The sequence below is a fragment of the Octopus bimaculoides genome, chromosome 14 (genome assembly GCF_001194135.2).
Source record: "Octopus bimaculoides isolate UCB-OBI-ISO-001 chromosome 14, ASM119413v2, whole genome shotgun sequence".
Classification (NCBI taxonomy): domain Eukaryota; kingdom Metazoa; phylum Mollusca; class Cephalopoda; order Octopoda; family Octopodidae; genus Octopus; species Octopus bimaculoides.
Window position 1 is genome coordinate 53,290,318 of NC_068994.1, and position 7,267 is coordinate 53,297,584.

General features: G+C 36.4%; 1 protein-coding gene across 2 annotated transcripts in view; it reads left to right on the top strand.

The window, feature by feature from the left end:
* LOC106868552 (G-protein coupled receptor dmsr-1) overlaps positions 1 to 7,267 on the top strand; it is a 184,783-nt gene that overhangs the window by 23,896 nt on the left and 153,620 nt on the right. The window contains exon 1 of one of the 2 annotated variants that reach the window (XM_014913861.2): positions 3,905 to 4,472. The exons of the other annotated variant lie outside the window; for it this stretch is intronic. The gene's annotated coding sequence lies outside the window, so the exon portion shown is untranslated. Of the gene's footprint in view, positions 1 to 3,904; positions 4,473 to 7,267 lie in introns of those variants that run through there. 2 annotated transcript variants of the gene reach the window in all.

Consider the following 7,267-nt stretch of genomic DNA (forward strand, 5'->3'; position numbering starts at 1 on the left):
ATATATTTTCACTCCTGTAAATATATACATTCACATATATATTCACACACGTGTAAATATATACATTCACATATATATTCACACACGTGTAAATATATACATTCACATATATATTCATACATGTACACACACATATTTATATATATATACACACATATACATGTACACATACATACATGTATATATACATATATGTATTTGTGTAAATTTGTGTGTGGGTGTTTTACTCCCATCTACATACTTTTTACCACATCTTTCTCCGTCCTTCGTTCGATCTCCCTCAACTTATCTCTTATTTCTCATGAATTCCTACTCTGGTCCATTATCACAGGTCATTCCGTTAATCCAACAACTGTAAATATAACTTCGTGGAATTTTATCGATTACTCCAGCTCTTGTCTATCCACGTCTCTTTTTCTCTTGTTTTATCAAGGATACTACGACTCTCTCTCTCCCTCACTCTTATTCTGGTATGTTGTGTGTATATATATATATATTTATATATATATATATATATATATCAATGTGTGTGTGAGAGACAATAAGATGTACACCACCACGTTAACGCAAACTTTTGTTGTTGATTTTTGTATACATTTACCCGTGCATAAGAACTTGGAATATTTTACTGACAAAAGCCATTATGTTCCACGTAGTTTATTATATATCTATACGTGTGTGTGTACGCGCGTGAGTATAAGTGAGCGCGCACGCGTGTTGTGTGGATGGAATGATGAATATATACATATATATATATATAGAGAGAGAGAGAGAGACACACACATACACATGTGTGTATGAGTAAGAATGGAAAAATTGTGACAGGTGTTACGCAGGCGAGTTATAATAGATGCATTCGTATATATGTATATACACCTGTCCAGTCATTTCTTTGTATATGTAGGTGTATTTAAGTTTCATGCAATGGTGTGTTTGTGTGTGTGTGTGTGTTTGTATTTATTTATTTGTGACCAGCCAAAGATTAGAGTTTCACGTTTTGTGTGATCAGCTGGGCTTAATGTATAAGGCAAGTTTCTGTTTGTTTTTCAATTCAAATCGTAATGCCATCCTGCAAGTGTGCATGTGATTATGTTTGTGTGCGAGAGTGTGTTGCTGATAATTTTGCCTCTGGAGTAAAGCGCGCACATTTGCAGAGAGAATCATGTGTGTATGCACATATAGATAGATAACCAAATAGATAGATAGACAGATAAATAGATAGATAGATAGATAGATATGCACCCTTGCGCACACACAAACGCGTTTACACAGAAAGAGAGATGCATGCATGATTGTATGTATGTATATGTGTGTATATATATATATATATATAATAAATGTATGTGTGTGTGTATATGTATATATACGTTAATGTGTGTGCATGTGTGCAATTTTATGAATACGTACAATACATTTTTTGTTTACACATACATACACACAATATAAATACACACATACTTGTATGTGTGTGTGTGTGTGCGCGCGTTGCCGTGAAACATTAACCAAGAGAAAAAAAATCAATAGATGGAGTTAAACATTGATTTTTCTAAAAACGATGAAAGTGGTTTCAAAGTTTCCTTTAAGTGGACTCGTCACACATGTTTCTAATACGCACACTTTGCGGAGTAAGCATTGTTGAAACTTTGAAGTCTCTGTCATAAATTTTCGGCATTACGTATATATTTATATATATATATATATATATATATATATATATACATATAGTCAATTCAAATAACTAAACAATTCAAAAATCGAATAAAAACGGACGCTCGGTGAAAGGAGAGACACACGCGAACTTACTTTGGGTAAAATAAAATAAAGGAGGGCCAGTTAATTATGATTTTATTCAACATATTTCCCTCTCAGATTCACTTATTTATTGCAGCAGTCCTTCAATTTTTCAAAGACCTGTAAAAGAACTTGGGAAGTTGCGCCTCGCGATGCCCTTAAAGCTAGGAACTTTTCAGTACCCCATTATATATATATATATATATATATATATAAACACTTTACGCTTGTTTCCTTCGTCGATCTGCGACCATGCTGGGGCACCGATTTGATTGGTTTGAATTAACAGAACGCCTCCAGTGCTTATTTTTGAGTCTGGTACTTACTGGCGCTTATTTTAGCGGTTTCTCTTGCCGAATCGTCAGGAGACGGATACATAAACAAACCAGCACCAGTTGTCAAGCGGTGAGGTGGGGGATAAACGCGACGACAAAGACCACACACACGGAATCACTGTTTCCACTTACGAAATTATTTATTCACAAGGTATTCGTCGCCTTTGGGCTGAAGTAGAAGACGCTTCTCTAAGGTGTCCCGCAGTGGGACCGAACCCGGAATCGTATGGTGACTAAGCGAGATACTTCACAACACACACACATGAATGTTTGCTTTTATATCTATATATGGAGGCAATTGAAAATTAGCGGCAAGATTATGCAGTTCTTTTAGTCGGGTACATATTTTAGTTTAACACGGAAAATCTTGACAGTAACTTTTGATGCCGAGGAATTCAATATGTATGCATGTATGCGTATGTGTGTGTGTTTCATGGAAAGCAGCGTGAATCTGAAGAAATGAAATAACTTGAAATATTCAAAAGCTTGGCTCTCAGTCAAAAATGTAAAATACATTCTGTCTTTACATTTGATGTTCGGCAAAAGAGATCTGTGCGCACACAGGATCTCCCACCGCACACGTACGCGTTTTTTGCCTGGCGTGATAGTAATTCTACCAGATCACCTTAATGAGGGTAATAACAATGATAATAATAATAATAATAATAATAATAATAATAATAATAATAGTGATAATTGTTGGGTTGTTAAAGCCGTTCGCCCAAGGGCTGCGTTTTCTATCCCCCTTCGGGAAACGTGGATAAGTTTCTTGTATTCCAATACATGTGAGTGAAATCGCGTAGACGGAGACTTAATCTAAACTAACTAGCGAACACACCACGTTACGTGCAAGAAATTCTACATGAAGATTATACTAAGGTAACACGTGTTTCTGGAATTCTCAGCCACATATATATTCGATCATTTAACGAGTAATTTGTGTAGTTCAAAGAACAAGTGGATTATTGATTGACGAAATCGACGACAGATTTATGTATGTATGTATGTATGTATGTATGTATGTGGTGTATGTATGTATGTATGTAGTGTATGTGTGTGAATGGACGAGTTTTAACTTCCAGGTGTACGCTTTGATTTACAATTGATGACTAAGAAAGAGACAGCTGACATATTGATATTCTATAATATGAAATGCTAATATATTTTTTGATATCAATTTTATATGTGTGAATGCATGTATCATAATTTGCTTGCATGTATGTGTATGATCATGCACACACACGCGCATATATATATATCTGTTTGATTATGTATGATTATATGTATCTATGTATACGTGTATATACGTGTATGTGAGCGCATGCATGCATATGTGTGTGTGTATACATGTAATACGAATGTGAATGCATGTCATATGTATATGGTGGAAATAGTGATTGCGTGTGTTTGTGTGTGGTTTTTGCCTTCGCATTTATCCCCCACCTCACTGCTTGACAACCGGTCCTGGGACTTGACTGATGAAAGAAAGCCAAAAATGACCCATCTTTTTTGCTTGTCCTTCTAATTGTTCTTTCTTTTGTCCACCTTTGCATCGTCTATCTGTCCGAACGTTTTAATGCCCTCTATTGCGTTTTTGTTATATATATATATATATATATACATATATATATCTCAAAGTAAGATCCAAGGAACGAGCTGTAGGAAGAAAGTTAGCTTCAGTAACAATAGTGGTTTGAGGCGGAAGGTTGTAGATTTTTTTCCCGTAACATATGTAACCCGGATATTATCTACTCCATTCTCTTAACTCTTATATATTAGTTTGCGTTATACATACAAGTATCAATTTTATTCTCCTCTGTATGCATGTCCATTTTATGCATATTCATGCACAAACGCATACATGAAAATAAAAAATTGAAGATGACATGGGAGTTGGTACGGTACGTTTTATCCAACGGAGTAACTCCACAATCGAGGTTACGGACCCGTTAGAAACACTCGAACCCATTATTCAAATCAAACCCGCAAATCATTGCCGCCAAATATCTGCTTCCCTCGTAATAATTTTCTTGTGTATGTCGTATCTCTTCCACCAGGAGCACACAAGTGACAAATACATTTAAGAGACATTTTACCGACTGTGATTAGCAAAGTAACGTTTGTATTCGTCACGCGGTTCGTGGGAGAGCTTGTGATATTACAATACGCTTCCTCTTGAAGGAAACTGTAACATGAGTTCATTAGAGTGTGGACAGAGTGTCTATTTCTCGTGAGCTGAAAACGAAGAAAAATCTTTTCTCTGCTTCCCAATGGAGAATTTGTTTTCAGAAATTTCGATGAGACTTCTCTGAACGATATACTGACTTAAGAGAGACTACACTACACGTAAGTACAAACCTATAAATACATCACCTAATTAATCTTATGTATACCGGACATTGTTACAGGATCTTATGAATCTTTTACGAACTCTGAGTTAACGAAGAAACCTCTCAAGGTAACGAGGGATCTTTTACATAGCCGTCTGACCCGCCAGAAATAAGTTAAAACCTCCCGAAATAAAAGCCTAACGTTTTAAAAAATGAATGACACATTGAGTAATGTTTTATATCCTTTGTTTGAATAAAATACGATTATGCAATAATCATGGTCCTTCTGGATCGGGGATGATCTGAGATTATACAACAATTGTCATGCAAAACAACTTAAATTCAGGTTATTTGTTTAGTTTTATTTCAATTCTGGTGAAACTTCAGCATCATTACATAGATGTTTCAGTCCAGTTGACTTACGGCTCGATTGTCGGTTCGCTACATTTTCCAATTGGAAAGACGATAATGACAAGAGGTGTATATAACTCGGTGCAGAACAATTATCCCAAGAGACATGCGACATTTCTCAAAAGTATCTAGTCTGTTGATTTTCTCTTTGATGTCTGCATCCTTCACAAATTAAGATCCGGTAAAGACACAGATACAGGGCTGATTTCCATCAAATTCTACTAGCAAGGTATAGGCTACATCAGTTGGGTGCAACCTTTTTCAGGTGATAAACAAAATTTACGAAGAAAATTTCATCAGCCACCGAGAATATTTCTATTTTTTGTAGCATTTATATTTTAAATTGCAAAATTAAACATTTATTTATATAACTGTTTCAATTTTAGGGACTGGTGTTAAACATCAGCGTTCACTTGGCTATTTTATCGACCCGAAAGAATAAAAGAAAATGTCGATCTCGACAGAATTTGAACCCAGAACGTAGACTGACGAAATGCACTGAGTGTTTTTGTCTCGCTAACATTTCTGGTAGCTCGCCGCTATTTCGATGCTTTTGTGAATTTACTTTCGTTTTTAACTTTTGACTGATTCTTGTAACAATAATAACAAACTCGCTGGTTTATGAAACTGGTTGCGAGACACATATACTTTGATACGGACCATTGTCAGTACGCTTGGATCACATGGTGCATCACTGAGCCAGAGTAATAGATTCTTTTGTAGGATCGAATCTGGAGTTACGTGATTATGAACAAAACATGTTAGCTCTAGAGTTATGGCAGTAGCATAGCTGTAGTTTCGCTGTAAGACATCATTATCTATGCAGCACATTTTGGCCTGGTTGTTCATTTGTACGGTTGCTTGCGTGAGAAACATATACACGGCCGACCAATTACTAGAACAAACATCCAACTATCCCTCATATCATACTGCCATACCGTGTAAAAATGTAAAGGAGAAATCGTATAATATCTTAGATATACCATGACTGCGATTAAAAATCAAACAAGCGGCAAATTGGTGCAGTCGTTAGAGTATCGGATAAAATGCCTTGCGATATTTGTTTCGATTCGCTGCACTTTGAGGTTAAATTTTGCCTTTTCTGGTTTAATGGTCCATTACGGGGCAGTGGATTGGCGCCATCTGTGAGACTTGGCCTGATGCCTTATAACGTATCTGTTTCGATTCTATATGCCCTGTCTTCACAGTTTCTTTAAGTGTTGCACTTAATACGGCTCCGTTTCACACATCCACGTAACATTTTGGATATCTTAAAGGATTCCACTTTGTTGGTGCCAGATCTCTTGAGTTGAGAATACCTTCATTCCCCACTCCTTCTTACCAATCTGAGAGGCCCTGTAAAGCCACCATGAGAACTGTCTTTCTTCCTGACTAAAAGTTAAAGAAATAAATGTACAAAAAAAACGGCTGGTTATTGTTGTCACCCCGGCTGGATCAGGACTGACCTAGGGTTAAACAATACACGCTCACAACAAGCCAATGAAGGATCACCGTTTACATCGACGTTTCTCAACCATTTTTTACCTGTGGAATCTTTTTCTTCCTCTTTTACTTAGATGGGCCCCGGTGTTCAAAAACATCATAAATTTTTCGAATTAAATATTAAGAAGTGTATAGAAAATTAAAATATTTTGTAACCAAGTTATTTTAGGTAAATTTTAACAATCTTATATAGACCCCTAAGGGCCGTGACTCCCAAGGGTCATATGGAACCCCAAGGATCATATGGAACCCCAAGGGTCATATGGACCCCGGTTGAGAATCAATGATTTACATGATCACCAGATATGCTAGAAATAACAGCTAAAAACGTGCCACAAAACCCAACGTCACGACAGCTTTGACAAAATCGTAAATTTGAGAACATATTGAATAATGAAATCTGGATTACGAAGTAAAAAACGGGATGGTCAAGGCTGTACCGTCTTTATTAATTTCTACTCGTAGAAAAGACTGAATCTAAAGCTAAACATCAGCGATCATATCATCGTCACCTTCAGAGATTGAATTACAGTGTAAACATACACCAGTGACTGGTGAAATAAACTGACAGATCACTAATTCACCGGCTCATTAAGAGCAGGTGTTATTTTCAATAATGATATTTCTGTTATGTGTGTGTATGAACAGTCATGTGTTGGGGAATGGTAAAGCATGTGTGTATAGTGATACTGTGAGCTGAAGGTAAACTGTGTATGTGTATTAATGTTTATGTATATTAGTGTGGATTGTATATATATGTGTGTGTCTGTATATATGAGCTTGTGTATGAGATATGCATGCTTGTGTTTGGATGTGTCTGCCTGTGTTTGCATATCAGGTGTATGTACACGTGTTGACGGCTGTTAATGTGAGCGTGTGTGTACTGCCGACGTGTGT